Source organism: Peromyscus maniculatus, chromosome 4, assembly GCF_049852395.1.
Source record: "Peromyscus maniculatus bairdii isolate BWxNUB_F1_BW_parent chromosome 4, HU_Pman_BW_mat_3.1, whole genome shotgun sequence".
NCBI lineage: Eukaryota > Metazoa > Chordata > Mammalia > Rodentia > Cricetidae > Peromyscus > Peromyscus maniculatus.
This window is the reverse complement of record NC_134855.1, coordinates 116,430,793-116,448,703: the sequence shown is the minus strand read 5'-3', so window position 1 is coordinate 116,448,703 and position 17,911 is coordinate 116,430,793. Positions and strand designations below refer to the sequence as shown.

At 38.3% G+C, this 17,911-nt stretch overlaps 1 long non-coding RNA gene across 1 annotated transcript in view; it reads left to right on the top strand.

The window, feature by feature from the left end:
• The window catches only part of LOC121828865 (uncharacterized), a 144,523-nt gene that overhangs the window by 102,129 nt on the left and 24,483 nt on the right, over nucleotides 1-17,911 (top strand). The window contains exon 2 of the long non-coding RNA XR_013050792.1: nucleotides 15,911-15,978. This is a non-coding gene — a long non-coding RNA (uncharacterized LOC121828865). The remainder of the gene's footprint in view (nucleotides 1-15,910; nucleotides 15,979-17,911) is intronic.

The window sequence follows — 17,911 nt, the reverse complement described above, 5'->3', positions numbered from 1 at the left end:
TTCAGGATTTCAATGGGCAACTGCTTTGAGTTCTGAAAAAGCTGATTCTGTAATCACTCATTTGCTAGAAGTTATGGCCATCATGGGTATACCTGCACAAATCAAAACTGACAATGCTCCATCATATGTCTCTGTTAAAATGAAACAGTTTTTTGCTTATTACAATATAAAGCATATTACAGGCATACCACATAATCCTACAGGTCAAGCAGTTATAGAAAGATCAAACAGAACTCTAAAGGATATGCTAAATAAACAGAAATGGGTAACAAAAACCCCCAGAAATAGACTGCATAATGCTCTTCTAACTTTGAATTTTCTGAATGCCAATGAGAAAGGAACAACAGCTGCAGAGAGACATTGGATAATAGAAAAAACTACAGAATTAAATCAGCCTATATACTTTAAGGATGTGCTGACCTCAGAATGGAAACCAGGGTATGTATTACATTGGGGACGTGGTTTTGCTTTTGTTTCTACAGGAGAAGATAAGCTGTGGGTACCATCAAAATTGATAAAGGTTCGATTTGAACAAGAGAGACCTCTTAATTGAGGAGGTGATAGTTCATTAACCAGCATGAACATCCAATTTAAACTAACTTGTATCAATAACACATGCCTTTTCATTTAATCAGATAATAACTTGTCAAAAGGAAACATCCCCAAAATTAGTCTTGGGGAAAGGTTTTTGGTTTTGTCTTTTAGGAGAATGAAGGTTAAGGAATCTGAAGAACACTGGACAAATGAGACAACTGAAGAAAAGTGACAAATCATCTATCCCAAGAAACAGAGTGAAATGGTGTATGGGTATATATTATCTAAAAAAAATTTATGTCTTCCTAAATGTTTGTTTCTGCTTTTCTCTAAAGATTTAACACTATTGGTTTTCTAATAGTCCCAGTTCAATTAAAATTTAAAGCTGACTTTGGAGTTGGAGAATGGCTCTCTCCTTCTTTAAACTCAAGCATGTTGTTAAAAGGAAAATTCAAACTCCCTGTATCATGCCAGAATAAGAGCCATCTTCTGCTATGGTACAGGACAAAAGCAAAATTAATTAAGGGACTATTCTATTACTAATCTCAACTCTTTGATTCTATTCTGATTCTTTAAACTTTTCTCAAAGTATAAATTTTATATCAAAATTTACAAGATTAATATCTATATACATTTTAAACTTTGTTAAGATATGTATGGTCACATAGAGTACTAACTAATTCTAGAAAAAAGGCTAGCTGCATATATATGTTTTTGTGTTCGAGTCTCTTATCAGTTTTCTGCAGGAAATCATGGCCAGGCCTAACATCAACTGAAGTCTCCAGAAAGAAGATGGGGCCCCACAACAACAACAATTCCACGTGGACAATAATAATATCATTAAGCTGACAAACATAATCCACAGATCAGCTTTGAACTACAAGGTGCTCAGAGCAATTTTGAGATGACTAGCTGAGATGATCCAGTCTCAAAGACTACTTGAATAAGGACTTGAGATAAACCCTGAACTTTGGCATTATACACAGACTGGATAATGAAGGATATAGTTACCTCTCCTAGAATTTGACAATTAACCTAAAATTTTTCTTTCAGGATAAAGAAAACTTCGCCCATACCCAACAGGAAGCAATTTTAAGAATACAACGCCCACATTCCCAAAGAGGTGGTGTGGGGCGGGTGGTTTTTTGGTCTTTTTAATGGGTTTTGGGTCTGGGATAATTTTCAGTATTTAGGGGGGTTGGTTACAAGTTATTGTCAAGGGTTAGGAAAAAGGCTAAGCAAAGGAGATTAGATTTAAGGTTCTTGTTTAAAAAAAAAAAGAGAAAGAAAGAAAAGAAAAAGACAATTACTAGTTTTAAATACTTTACATTGGATTGAATTGTTTTATATTGTACACAAATTTGAAACTGATATTGTTAGAAAATGCTATATGTATATTTCTAATTGTATTTATTCCATCCATTTAACAATGTAATGCAAATTTCTGATCCTTGAATGTTATTATTATCAACTATTAGGATATAAAGAAATGAAAGCTAGTAGTTAGACATTATCATAGAACTTGTAGTCATATTAGATATGTTTTAAAAATTGAGCAGAGATGTTTTAGACAGGTCATCTTCAAACCCTTCAGAGATCTACAGAATATGGCATTTACAATGTTTTAATAACTTAGAAAATTTTTCTTTTTTGAGACATGTCGGCTCCTGGCAGTACCAATCTACTTTAGAGAAAATATGAGCATTGAAGAAACTGCATATGGAGTCAACTTTCATTCTGACAAAAGTTAGCCACTGGACAACAAAGTATCCTCGAATCAACAGGACAAAATGGACAGACAGATCACGAAACAAGGGACTACTGATTCTTGCCAAAACAAGTGTGGTTATGGCTTTATCAAAAGGCATCTTCTGAGGCCAGGACAATATGGCCCCATCCCTGAAGTGGCCTTCGCATCCGGAAAAGGTACAGTGCCCTTTTCTTCGAAGGCAGCTTAACAGGCAGAGGGCCGATGGATTCTGTTGTACAACGGAACAGCAGCTGAAAGCTCATGCCTCTCAAAAGTAGACTGGCATTTAATAGAGGGATGTGGAGAAGAAGGGGATGCTGAGATGAAGCCATATATACACAGCCAAGAAGAATGGACAGCTGAATTAAAAAACTGTCAACAATTTCCAGAATTTAAAATCCTGAATCATGACAGGACACTAGTGGAATTCAGGTGTTTCTGGTACGTGGACTGCTCTCACCCAATGTGAGGTTGAACTGTTGACCTTGTGTACATCCTACTTCACAAATGAGTCTGTCAGATACACTAAGCCTATAGGCTGAAGATGATGCCCCAACACTGCGGAGAAACCTCAGGTGACTGCCCAGGCAGCTGGCTGTTTCTGTCAACTCACAAAATTTTTTGGAAGTTGCTTGCATGCACTTCCTGTTTTTATTTTTGTTAGCTAATATTATTCCCTTCTTGGGTCTCTGAGGGAGTTGAAGATTAGTTAGTTATGGTTGAAGATTAGTTAGTTATAGTTGAAAATTAATCAGGATAGAAAGTGCATTAGATACATCTTGGATTTACCAAAATAGGATAGATAATGGAATTATTTTCTCTGATTTGTCAAATACCTGTTTAGGTATTTATTACTTGTATATATTGTATATAGTTATTGTACTTTTGTATATAGTTTTTCTTTTGTTAGTTATTACCTTTTGCTTTTTTTCTTTTTATTAAAATAGAAAAGGGGAAATGTGGTGGTAATCTAATTGTACTGAATTATTATTTTGATTGTATGTTAATAAATAAAGTTGTCTGGGAGTCAGAGCTATTAGAGCCATAGCAAGAGTGTGGCGGTGGTGGCACACGCCTTTAATCCCATAAGATCTCTGTGTGTTCAGGGATACAGTCAGCATTGGAGACATATGCCTTTAAGACCTAGGGGGCTGTACATTCAGACAGTGACGAGGCAGTCATGTGTTTGGGTTTACAACCAATGAGAAGGCAGAACAACATACTATAAAAAAACGAACCAACAGGAAGTAGGTCTCTTTTCGCGAAGCTGGGACAGCAGGAGGAAGGGTGAGATTTTAGCTCTGAGCTCTGACTTCTCGGCTCTCTCTTTTACATTGTTTCTGTGTTCCTTATTTAATAAGACCGTTGGTTACATCTACAATAAAGAAATAATAGGATAAATAGGTAGATCATTGAATCTACACTGAAGAAAAAGGGGAAGATATAAAAATATCAAAAGGTAGACTACTGAATCTATTATGAAAAGAAAAAAGAGAAAATATGGATATGATAAGATAAAAAGGGAGATTATGTAATCTACTTTTAAAAGGGAACTACTTGTTTTAAATAAGATAAGTAATGAAAATTTTTTGGTCTGAGTTTATCAGATGTTACTGGACTGGACAGTGTTAATATATATAATGGAGTTTTTTGTCTGGATCTGTCAAATGTTAATGGACTAGACATTGTTGATGTAATCTTGACTGTATATTGCATATACTTATTGAAGATAGTTTTTCTTGTATTAGTTATAAGCTTTTTTAATTTTAGACAAAAAGGGAGGAGATGTGGTGGTATTGTGTCACCAAAATATTGTGTACCTTAATAAATTTATCTGGGTTCAGAGAACAGACAGCCACTAGATACAAAGGCTAGAAAATGGTGGCACTCACACCTTTAATCCTAGCATTCCAGAGATAGAAATCCCTCTGGATCTCGTAAGTTCAAGGCCACATTGGAAACAGCCAAGCATGGTGACACACGCCTTTAATCCCAGAAAGCCAGCCTTTAATCCCAGGGAGTGGTGGTAGAAAGCAAAAAGATATATAAGGCGTGAGGACCAGAAACTAGAGGGCATTTGGCTGGTTAAGCTTTCAGGCTATGGAGCAACACAGTTCAGCTGAGATACATTCTGGATGAGGACTCAGAGGCCTCCAGTCTGAGGAAACAGGATCAGCTGAGGATCCGGCAAGGTGAGATAGTTGTGGCTTGTACTCTCTCTCTGATCTACCAGCATGGACCCCAATAACTTGCCTCGAGTTTGATTTTATTAATAAGAACTTTTAAGATTCCTGCTACAGCTAGGAGTCTTAGCTGGCATCATCCTTATAGATTCATAGGAGTTTCTCTTATATCAGGTTTCTACCTGACCTTGAAATGCATTCCATTTCCAGTCATCTCTTTCAGTATTCCCACTTATAACCCAACCTGATGCCTCAAGCTCCCATCCCCACCCAACCCAGTCCACCTAGGAGATTTCTTCTATTTCCTCTTTCAAGGAGATATATGCACTCCCCCTCTTGGGCCCTCCTTGTTACCTAGTCTCTTTGGGTCTGTAGCTTGTCGCATAGTTAGAGGGATTTTTCTTAATTAGATGAAGTGGGATGACCTATTTTCCACTTTAGTCCAGATATTTTTTGGTCAGAAGACTCATCTTTCATCTGGGCCACATCTTCTGGTGGCAGTCTATATAAAGCACATGAGTATATATTCGTTCTATTAATTCCATTCCTCTAGAGAACCCTGACTAACACAATACTCTCTTGATTGTGTTTAGAATCATATTTCTTGAGAATTGACTATCCATATAATAAAGGTGTTAATAAGAACAGATCTTGACTAGAAGAAAGCCAATAAGAGAAAAATAGAAGTCCCCTAAATGATGCCATTTAATGTCCATCTTCTAAAGAGAAAACAGGCCCCACACTATCTAGGTTAGAAAGGTTTGAACAGAGCTTGCAATATTCCAATAAAATAAACATCTGTAGGGTGTCACTAGGGGCTACAGAAACACAATTTTCAAAAGTTGTAGAAATTAAACATTACAAAAATGAGTAGCTCTTGATAATTTATAATTTATAATAATTGCTTGTTTGTTTTGTTTTGGAGTTAATGACTCTCTACATACCCCAGGCTGTTTTCTAATATGTGATCCCTCAGTCTAAAGGGGGGAGCATAAGAAGAGTAAAAAACCCTAACCCTGAGCCTGACTACCTGAGAATTGACATTTCTAGTAAAGTGAACAATTTGATGTGAAGGTCATCAATATGGAGACACAATATTCCTTTTATATGGAGACATTTCAAATAAGAATGTTAGAATAGCAACAAACCATGCTTAAGGCTTAAGCATTTATGACTTTTGCTGGAGTCCAGCTCCAGATGAGGGCAGGCTCTGAAGATGGGTGAATGCAAGAGCAGTGACAGGAGGAATCAGACATAGGACACTTCTTAGCTTCGTTTTAGGAGAGATGGGCAGAAAGAAGCACATCTTTGTATGGCTTGTCCTGCTCTGATGGGAGCCATCACTGGTGAAACAGGTCCCAGCAGAAGATATAAGGAATCAGTGGGAAAAGGAAGTGAGTCAGGCCATGGTGGTTGGGAGAATCTTGCAGCCTGATGAGCAGCCAGAATGCTTCTTTATTTATACAGAATTAGTAAGCAGGGATACATTCATGATGTTCCAAAATACAGATCATATCATCTTGATTTTGGACATGTATTTCATTTTTTTGCTCATCTTTTAGTCATCATTAATAATTTATGACAGGACAAAGGTATCATTTCCAATCATTTTCCTTTAAGTTTTGACATCATTGATAAACAGTTATCATTTTTTATTCATTAACCCTATAACTCAAATTTTAAGAATCTAGAGGCATATGACAGCCTGTTCTCAGGCTGATAGCTTTGGTTGCTTCAAGAACACTAGACCAAAACAAAATCTTAAAGCCATCCCAGGCATTTTGCCATGTCCCAAGCAGCATATTATTAACTGTTAATGGTCAGAGTGCCCACAAAAAATCCTCGGTCTAAAGCTGCTGCAGTTATTACTCAAATTCTGGCATAACACAATGTTTATATTTTATATCTTTATAGAATTTGTCTATATATCTAATGCTGGCATCCTGTTGTTCTTTGGTCATATGACACCACAGTTGCTCTTCATGTGCTAACTTTCTAAGAAAGGGAGGTTCTGACACCTCATACTTTTATCATCTTTTCACTCCATATTTTGCTGATCAATATGTCTCTGAGTGGGGCAGGGGTATATGCTATGTAATTGTCTGAGTGTACAGTGGGAAGAGGCCTGTAATCTGAACTGTGACCAACTCCTCTAGCCCAGTGAATCAGTTGACCTTTTTGAGTTTACTTTGTTTTAAATATCTTGTTCTTGCCGGGCGGTGGTGGCGCATGCCTTTAATCCCAGCACTCGGGAGGCAGAGCCAGGTGGATCTTTGTGAGTTCGAGGCCAGCCTGGGCTACCAAGTGAGTTCCAGGAAAGGCGCAAAGCTACACAGAGAAACCCTGTCTCGAAAAATATCTTGTTCTTGTCTAAGTACAGGGACAGATGTTTCAAGAATGTCTCATAGCCTCATGAAGAAACCTCTGGCTTCTTTACGTGTCACAACCTCCAAGGAAGACCTTCAAGTAGATAAGGATATCTCCCTAAAACCAAGGAGAATTGTATGTTCAGGACTGTCCTGGGGAAGCTTAGAAGCAATACTCCTAGGAGAAGGCATAAATAATTCACAAGAAATTTTCCATCAATCTAATATCCCCAAATCATACAAATATTAAAAGTCCCTCAAGTATGCAACAGGTGGAGATGAAAACCAAAGGTGGCATGGCAGCCATCATGTGGCTCAGCTTGGCAGGATCTTTGTCAAGCAGATGTGTTGGCTTTATGACTTCTGTCATTCTATTCAGATATGGCTGTGCCAGGGTTTATTCCTTTGCCAGATGTGAACCTGAAGTTTTCTGGGCACCTTGCAAATAAGACTACAAAGTTTGTTGCTTTTTTTTTTCTTTCAATAAAAATGTGCTTATCCCCTTGGTGCAGTCTTTGTGGCCTACTATTTTAACTTATAAACTATAATCTTAATCAATTCACCTTGGGAACTACCCTACTATCTCATTTACTGGTGTTTGTGTGTGTGTGTGTGTGTGTGTGTGTGTGTGTGTGTGTGTGTGTGTGTGTTGGGGTTGCTCCCTTAGCAGCTTTTTGGGATGTAACTTCAGAAGCTACCAAAATTTTATTCACAGCTCTTGTGAAGACACCGACACACAGGTCTCTTTGGAGAAACCCATACTTGGGTTTGGCGCATCACTTCTCATATGCCTTTCTACTTACAGTAAGTTCTGTATACTCCAATTCACCTTCTGACTGACTTGACATGGAGTTATTTTCTGTAATGTCTAAGAATTCTAGCTTTGATAGATTAAGGGATTCTGCAAAGAACTGCTCTTCCTACCCCCCAGACTGCTACAGGTGGCAATACAGAACTGTGTCTCCAAATCCCCTTCCCTGATGTCACTGGCAATATTCATCAATAAAATGGAAGTCCCATTATTGGCTGATATTTGCACCTAGTTGTGGAGTACAAGGGTCCTTGGAGGGAAATGGATAAGCCAAGGCATTCACTTGATCCAGGTGGGCTGCATACCTGGATCCCCAGGTCTGGAAGAGGAATGTGGCCCTCCTTCTGAATGTTGTATAGGCTCCAAGCAATGTCTAGCAGCTCTCTTGTGCCCCTTTTGGCTTGAAGCCTCAGAAACTAAGAATGTGTTCCCTGAAAGAGTCTCTCCTTGACCAAAGCTCATCCAAGTTACCCTTGGCTTCTAAGTCCTTTAATGATGACATAGTTTCTACCAGTTTGAGAGCATGCCCCTAAGATCACCCCAGTTCCCTCTAGAATGATGTCTGCTTGGGAAAACTCAATCCTGATCACACACACAAAAAGTTGTTTCTTCCTGTCAATCCCTAAAGATGGGACTTCAGTCTCTCAGTCCCAGTGTGAAGACAGAGTCCTGTCTGTAGGAACTGGCAGCCAGCAGACATGGCTGCTCTAATTATTGTTGTCTTGCTAACTCAATTGGAAGTTTGTACTGCCATGACTCTCCTAAACTTTCAATTGCTTCTCCACTACCAAATTTCCCTTTAAAATACCACTTCACATCTGTGCAGATGAACTGGACTCTTCCCTATTGCAGTGCTTACCACTAATTGAAACTGTCCCTACCACTTTAACTAGTGTTCTGTTGCTTTTTATCTCTGACACTTTGCTATTAGAGTTGTCACCAACTTTGCAGTGGATGATGGCACCAGTGACCTTTCAAGTAGAGCAACCAGGGAGATCATGGAGGATGATTCTAAGAGGTAGTGAGTTCAAATGAGACTCACTGCTACAGAGTCCTAAGGATCTTATTATACTACTCTGCCACCGTGTTGCATTAAAAATTGCCTGGTTTTATTACAATGAATTTGAGTGCTTTAACATTAATAAACTGATTATGATTGAAGAGGCTTTAATTGTCCCCATTGAGCCTCATATATATGACCAACAATGCTGCGTATTTTCTGTTGCTTAAAGTCATTCTTCAAAGTTGCTTTATTCTCTCCATGATATAGATGAAAGAAATGGGGTACATGGATGCTAGAAACTCTCCCCCAAACACATACCAACTATTTGGCGAAAACAGAATTGGTACTCAGATATTTTTCAACCCAAATAATATTCTCATGCGGGACACAATTTCCAATACCACTTATAGAAACATAGTTCTTACTTGTGTCTTTTAAAATTCTGGATTCTGAACCAGGATGCATAGGCAGTATAACAAAATTCAAAGAAACAAGTCAAAGAAATGATAAAAGTGGTTCTGACTGTTCAAACATTACCAGCTCTACAAAGCCACAATGAGAAATGGGAGGAAATGGAGAATTGCCTGCCCAAAAGGGGCACAAGAGAGCACAAAAGGAATTTGACTCTTGAGGCTATTAGAGAGGCAATTTACAATGCAGTAGTGGAGGTAACAATTGCTTCCTTTTCACGTATTCAAGTTGGGAAAAGAAAGTTAATTTCAAAAGCTGAAATGCCGATAATTGCATACATGGGGTTCCATTGTAAAGAGAATAGCCTTGCCCAAGGTGGAATTGTTCCTGTGAAAAGATGGTCAACTTTGGAATAATCTATGTGAATTTTCTGAAGTTAATGGAAGAAGAACATGAGAAAGAGAAGGAGGAGCTGGTGGACAAGTATGTCTAAATACAAATTAGTCCAACTCTTGACTGCTAGATGAGTGCAGAATGACACTTAAGCAGCCAGTAAAATGTCCTCATTCCAATCAAGATCATATTGGAATGTGAGGGGCCTGATCTTAGGCCCCAAGACTCAGGGCTTCATAATGCTCAAGAAAGTTTCTTTCTCAATGATTTAGGCCTGAGATTCATGGTGATTCATGAAGTTTGCTTCCTGCAATCATAGAAATATTAGTGCTGAGAATTAACAGTAGTGAGGCCCACTCAGATACAAGTTGCAAGTCACTGTATACCCAGCCCTAATCACATGTTGAAGTACTCATTCCCAGTTTGACAATACTTGTAGTTAGAGCCTCTAGGGTAGTAATTAAGGTTGGAGTCAAATCTCGTGGGTGGGACTCTAACTGGAGGGGAGTTATGGACTTAGTCTTGAACTTCCATCCTGAAGAAGTGAGAAAAAATGAATGTCAGTAGTTAGAGTTGTGTTATTTTATTATGACAGGGAAGATTAGAGTAATCAGTTTAATCAGATCTGCGTGTGGCTATCTCATGTACCTTATTGTATTAATCAGTATCATTCAGCCTTCTGCCCATCATTTAAAAGTGTCTCAAAGTAAGTGACCATGGCCGGGATTCTTAAGTTGTTAGAACCATCTTTGGGTGAGTTTTAAAGTGGTGTAGCTCCTGTCTCACAAGTCCCTTTCTCTTCTGCATTCAATTTAGTTGCATGCCATTTACATTGATCTATATAATTTCTATCAGCCCCGTTTTGTTTCAAGCAAGAATAATTTTGCTGCATTTAAAGCTGCCATTTAAATACCACTTAAGGGGAGCTTTATAAGAACTTTGTAATATCCCAGGAAAAGTTTGGGTCTTTTCACATTTATCCAGTGTGGATAGGTGATTGGAGAAAAGTGCAGATAAAGAGTTTCTTACTTTCTAGACCTCACTCAAGATGTGAATAAACAAAGTTCTCCTCAGAAAACTTATCACTAGGGCTACAGTGTCCAGTGTAGTTTTTGAGGACAGACACTGAGCTATATCAACAGAAACACAGCAGGGTCATTGGCAACTTCAACACCCTTGTTTAACTATCACTAAGCATTCCTCTCATCCTTGTTTTCTATACCTGGCTCCTCTGAACTCTTTAATGGTGGCAGTCCAGTGCATTCAGTGTGTAACACTTTGTGTTTGCTCCAAACCATGTTGAATTTTACTGACATCCACTTGAGCTCATTAATACACTGGTCTCATTAAAACTGATTTCAATAGAATATAATTAGTTATTTTAACCTAAGTGCATTTCAGAATCACATTTTATCCACTTTTTGAGAAGCAAATTAGAACATACATTTTCTTGTTGCCACTCAACAAATTCATGATGAGTCCTTTAAAAAAAAAGAGGAAAGTAGATCAATCTACGCAGACAATAAAAATTAGTTCTTTCTGTTTTCACTAAAGAAAACATGTCCTTTGGATGGAGAACTTCAAAACTGCAAATTACAACTTAACACGATGATAGCTGAGGGGCATAGTCTGCAGGAGGCAATTTTTGTAAGATATATTAAACTTGAAGTTTTATATTTGATGGGATGTAAAATCATAGCATTTTAAAACTAGAAATAAGAATGGGGCCTTGGAGCACTCTCAGGGAAAAACCACCACTCCTCCCCACACACAATTTTCTGTAGGCAAAAATGGAAATGTGCATTTCGAAGACAGAACCTCATTTCCCTAGAGGTCTGTGCAAAGTGGTTTTCAAATAAAGACAAAGATAATAAAAAAATGTTCTCTTAAATATCTGGTTAGCACACATACACACGTCCGTGCTGCCAGTGAGAGAAGCAGACATCCATCATCCAAGGATCCTCTATTAAGATGCTGCACCTTGGCATGATGCCGCAGGGATACTGCTGACTGGTGGATCTGCATAGAAGATGTCCTAGTGCATCTCCTATACATCTCAGCCTTAGGACTGGCAATTTTAGTAGGCTTCAATTATTTTTCTAATTTTCCATCTTGACACCATAAGGATGATTCTAGAATATAGAAATAAAGCAGAAATGGCAGACTTGGCACCAAAGAGAAGCACTCTGCATTCCATTTTGCCATTTGTTAACTACATAGCTTTGGCCAGGCACTTATTTCCTCTCATTTACAGCTGGATAATGATTCATGATGCCTACTGTGGCATTGCTGTGTGCATAAGATATAGCACATCTGTTCTGGCTTGAATGTTGAATGTTTCCCTAAAGAAAGTTGGTCCTCTGAGAAGTAGTAATGGAAGGTGGTAAAACCTGGACATCAAGCCTAATGGGAAGGTTTACATCATTGGAGATATGTCCTCAAAGAAGGGTGTAGGATCCTGGTGACTTCTTTATTTTTGACTTCTGGCTATAAGGTGAGGAGGTTGATTATGCACCAAAAAATATGAAACAGTTAGCCATAATACACACTACTGAAATATTTACTTATATTTAATGTTCATAAGTGTTTTGCCTGCATGTATGTATGTGTACCACATCTTTTCCTGATGCCAGCAGAGGCCAGAGGACTGTGTCAGGTCCCCTGGAACTGGAGTTACAGATGATTTTGAGCCTCCATGTGGATGCTGGGAACTGTGTCTGGGCCTCCACAAGAGTAGCAAGTGCTCTTGATTGCTGCACTCTCTCCAGCCCCTCTTTCTTTTCATTTCTTTTCTTTTTAAATGTTATTTACTCTGAGAATTTCATGCGCGCGCGCGCGCACACACACACACACATTATCCACCCCCACTCCTCCTCTCTACCTCTGCATTCCTCTCAACATTTCACCCCTCCCAACTTTATGCCTTCTGCTTTAAATATATATATATAATATATATATATATATATATATATATTATATATATATATATATAATTATCCACTGAGTTCAATTAGTGCTTCCCATAAGAACATAAGAGTAGATCCTCCTAAATGTATTCTAGCTTTTATCTCTTAAAAAATTACCTCCTTCCCCAAAGCCCCTTTCTAGTTTCAAACACTTATGGCATTCCAAATGAAACACACATATTGAAATATTCAAAGCCAACATCCACACATGAAGGAAAACATGCAATGTTTGCCCCCCTAGGTCTAGGTTATCACATTCATGTTGATAGGTATAATTTTTGGGGCCTGGACATAGACTTTCTCTAGGCTTAGAAGATTCTCATTGCCGATCTTCTGGTAAAAAGATGTACGATTCCCCTCTTGGGGCATCTTGCAGTCAACAGCTGACTGACCCAGGGGTATAAGAGCTCCTTTGGCTTCAGAATGGCATACCTATGTGTGCCGTTGATGCTCTGGTGTTCTGGGGAGCATCAGGCTGCACCAAATTTTCAGTGGTGACTACACGTTACCCAGCTCTGGTCATTGCTCTTTCCTGCTTGTGAACTTTGCTTGTGCACTGAGTAGCCTTCACAGAATCACATGCATGGCCTTTTCCAGCCTCTGCTTTTTGTCAGGATGACTTCATGTTTGTTTCTGTAAATAACAGGAAGCCATTAAAGATTTAAAGTCAGTGTCGTGACTCCATCATAATGGTAAATGTGAACAGCATGACTTCAATCTGAGTCTGAGAATTTGAATTTAAGAGTAAGTCCTCCAGTTTATTTTTAACATAAAAATATATTTCTTATACACTGCTTTGATAAAATTCTTGATGTTCAACCTGAAGAGAGGTGCTTGCATGTGTGTGTGTGTGTGTGTGTGTGTGTGTTTGTGTATTATTCTAATGTTGTTAGGAAAATGTGGGTTTTATCTGGGAAAATTTGAATTTTCCCTTTAATGTGTTCTTTTTATTGCAGTTATGCTCCAGAATTTTCTCCTTTGATTTTGCCACTCATAGCTGTATCATTTTTCTTATGGCAGTAATTGCTTCTCATTTCTGTGTGTATTGTCTGAAAAACATTCATATCCTGTAGTTTGTTTCTTATGATATTAGAATTAGGCATTCATAATTGATTGTGGACTAGTAAAGGTGATCACATTGGAGATTCTGCAAACTAAGCAGTATTTAAAAGCTTCCTTCCCTCTTCCTATCACTGTCCATTTGCATTCCTTAATTCCTTTATATATATTTTTCCTTCCTCCCTTCCTTTTGTCTGCCCCTCCCTCAACCCTTCCAAACTTGGATGGATAATTCAGCATATTAAATATATAACCATTAGCCTCCTACCATTTAGAATAATTGGCTTTTAAATTTTGTTTTGTAAAAATTCAGCCTTACTAATTAGTTGACCTTTATGAATAAAATATGCACATTTTTATTCAACAAGTGCTGGGGTGATATAGGTGTTTTCTGCAGAGCAGTACTCTATCCACCAGAAATATAATTATATTTCTGAAACTGTGATGCTGGTCTTGATCTTTGCCATGTGAGGGGGGGACCTTCATGTATCTATATAATTTATTCTCAGTCAGAGAAAGGGCATAAATCTTTATTTAAGCTATTAAATGCATAAAGAAAGCCATTGAAAACTTCAAGTGAAGAATTATTCTTATTAAAAAATAAAGATGTTATGCCCCCCTTTTATCTTTACCAGAGGAAATGCTACTCAGCCTTCAAAACTAAATTAGGAGATTGCATCTTCTATGAAAGAGATGCTGAAGAAGACAACAGCCATTTCTGCCTTCCTAATCCAGAAGTCAGTTCTTTCTCTAATTCCTGTAGAATTTATTTTAGATCTCTTTGGATTTTATTTGGATGTCATTTTAATGTGTTTCCCAAAGGTTCATGCGTCAAGTTGGTGAAAGGAGACATGAAACCCTTAAAGGGCAGACCTAGTGGGAGTTATTTAGTTCACTGGGGGTAGTTCCCTCAGAAGACAGTCTATTTCTACTGGGATTGTGGGTAGTTCTTGGGAGCAGGATGTGATGAAGAGTACTATGGTGGTAGGCTGTAAACCAGGAGGTGTTTTTTTTCTCCTCTTTGTTGGACTTTCTCACGTGTTTGGAGGGAAAAAAAGCTGTTAGGTAGTTTAGAATAGCTGGTGAGGAAAAATTAATCCCTTTTCCTGGTATCCTGTGATCCAGAAAGCTAATTCTGTCTTGTTTAGATGGCATCTGGGCAGTATTCTGGAAGAGATCGAACATGCAAAGCATCTTGAGCCCTAGGCTTGGGATTTATCACTTGCATTTCCTTCTATACTTTAAAGTAAGTCACAAAGCAGATAGGTTCAAAGAGTATGAAATAAGCCCCACCCCTCAAAGGAAGGAATTAAAAAGCTACTTGAAAGAACATGATTCACAGAAGGGTGGAGAACTGGAAAGTTTTTGTGATGAATATACTATATTTATACATGTTCGTGTGGATTTTTGTCTTCTGCCAATCCAAATCATTTTGAAGATAAGATATCTTATTTTCCAGTATCAACAGAGAGGTTTAGAATGAATACTTTTTGGCTTTAACCTTCCAGCCTCCTTCTTCTTTGTTTCTGCTACTGGTTCTTGCATTTTGGTGTTTTTTTTTCCCACATCACATTATCAGTGGTTCTTCTGAACCTAAGTTGTTAAATAGGTATCCTAACTCAAAGTCCGCTTAGGTGATCAGAATTATCAGGCTGTAACAATAAGTCTCTTTCAAAAGGTCTATCTTGGAGACTCAAATAAGAAGAAAATGTGGTTGAAGCTGACATTACTTACTTTCTAGATATCTGGCTTTTTAAATTGCCCATTAACTTTGGAAGTGAGCAGTATACTTTATATAAATATCCTTTATCTTTTTATTTAAGGAGAATCATGTAGCTGTCATAGTGTCTTATAGCATCTCAACTTTCAAAAGTTTGTAGAGTAATTGAGTGAAAGGAAGAGTGTTTGTATTCTGACCCGCCCCTTGGGGACATGCCTAGCGTCCTCTTGACACCATCCTACATTTCCTTTAAGAAGAAAAATCTTCCCCTTTTTCTTCTTCTTCTTCTTCTTCTTCTTCTTCTTCTTCTTCTTCTTCTTCTTCTTCTTCTTCTTCTTCTTCTTCTTCTTCTTCTTCTTCTTCTTCTTTCCTTCCTCCCCTGCCATGAGATGTGCATACCTCTGCTTTCCCTCCATCCTCTTTCTTTCTGTCTCCGTCTTCCACAATCTTTCTCTTTATCTCCCTATTATAATAAACTCTCTTTCCACATGGATGCAATGCCTGGAGTGTGAGTGACTTTCCACGCTGCAGCCCACGGCAGCATCTACATGGTATGTTTCCCTCACCCGTGGGACACTTTGGCCCAGCCAGCCAGGGCCTCCTGCATGCCATATCACTACAAAGAGACCTATAATCACTCACTGCTTGTTATTTGAAAAGTAATTAGCATGTGCCCTTTCTTTCATAGACACCATTGATTTGTCTGCTCTGCAGTCCTTTCTCCAGGCAGATTCTTCTCTCCTCAACAAGGATGATGAGAAGCCATCAAGTTTCTCAAAAAGGTATCGTAATTCACAGCCAGTTTATATCTGACGAAGATAGCCAATGAACAGCCAAGTGTACATAAGAGACACGGATAGTGAAGCAATCTAGAAACATAACATGTATTTTCATGCTGTGGAATATTAATACCCAAGTACAAAGATATGTTTTGTGAGTACATGGATTTGGGTAAGCCTTACCTATCTAAGCTTCAAGCTCTGAATCTATGAGTGGAGTTTTCCACATTTCCATCCCAGGGCTGCATATGGAACATGATAAATAGTATGAAGTTTATTCTACACAGCATTGCTTACTCATAGTTAGTACAGGTCTACTTTCATATAACATCTCATTTCTGAGTTTCCTAAGCATTCTTCACCAGATCCCCAATACAGCTCATATTGCTTACTAAGTACTTTGTGCTGTGGGATGGCTTTCTGTATGCTGTGAATATGTGTTTCTCTGACTGGTTGATAAATAAAGCTGCATTGGCCTATGGCTAGGCAGCTTAGAGGCAGGTGGGAAATCCAGGCAGATATACAGGAAGAAGAAAAGCAGAGTGAAGGAGATGCCAGTCTGCTGCCCAAGGAACAACATGCCAGAAAACAGGTAAGCCATGGAACATGTGGCAAAACATAGATTAATAGAAATGGGTTAATTTTAGTTATAAGAGCTAGCTAGCAAGAATCCTGCCATATGCCATGCAATTGGTAATTAATAGAAGCCTCTGAGTAATTACTTTATAAGTGTCTGCAGGACCGTAGGTGAGAGAGATTTGTCTGGACCACACAGGGCTGGGCAGGACCCGAGAAACTTTTGGCTATAACTTTGTTAAGATTCTTATCCATTAAGAATAATACTGAATTGTTATTTTTGAAGCTGAAGAAACAACGAAGTCAGTCACTCCTTTCTTCTCACAACACAAGCAGTACATAATATTCTGAGACAAGTTGTCTAGGATGTTCTCTACATATACCAAGCAGGCAATGAATTCTTTCCTGCAATGAGCACTAGCTAAATGTTCTCCAATTTAAATCTTACACTCTTTACTTGATGATAACAAGAGAGCCCACAGATTGAGGGATCATTCTGTCATGACTGTACTATGTCAGAAATATAGATGGATACCCCTTTGTCTTTTCATAACATCAAAGTTTATTGAATAACAATAAAATACAAGCCACCTCAAGTTATGGTTGAAAAAAATCACTGAATACTGTTAAGTTTGCTTGATAGGCACATCCATTATCACATACAGCTCTTTTCTTCTCATTTTAGCATTAATATCAATTTTCAGATTACACAAACTCAACACACACACACAAATACACAAACACACACATTACAGATGAGAATAAAAGAGTTAAAGAGACTACAATTTTCAAGAAGGCCCCGAGGGCAAGAGCAGAAAGCTGATACAGACACAAAGAGAGCCTTGGCGGGTGGTTAGATAGATATTAATGAAGCAGGACACAGAGTTCTTGAGATGCACAGAAAAGGTTCAATGCAAGATAGAGAACTTCTCAAAGCTAGAGAACTGGGTCTAGGTTAATGGCAATTTGAATTAATGGCATCAAGCAAAGAGACTGATTCTCCGGGAGGTAAGTCACGCATTTAGCAGTTTTCAGTTTTGTGATACCTACAGTAGGTAATCTGATGATGTCAGTGGGTGCTCCTGCACTAGTGTTAGATGCTCCCCATATTATAGATCCTTGTGGAGTGATTGGATGAATATTGATCTGGTAAGTTCATAGGGATTTTATTTCTTCTCTCTCTCTCTCTCTCTCTCTCTCTCTCTCTCTCTCTCTCTGATATGCTTTGGATGCACTACTGTCTCTACATGGTCCTGATTAAATTGGGTAAGTCCACAGGCAGAATATTGTATCTGCATGAATATGTTAACTGCCTGTGCCATGGTTTGTGTCGGACAGATTGTAGTTGTTTACTTGCATA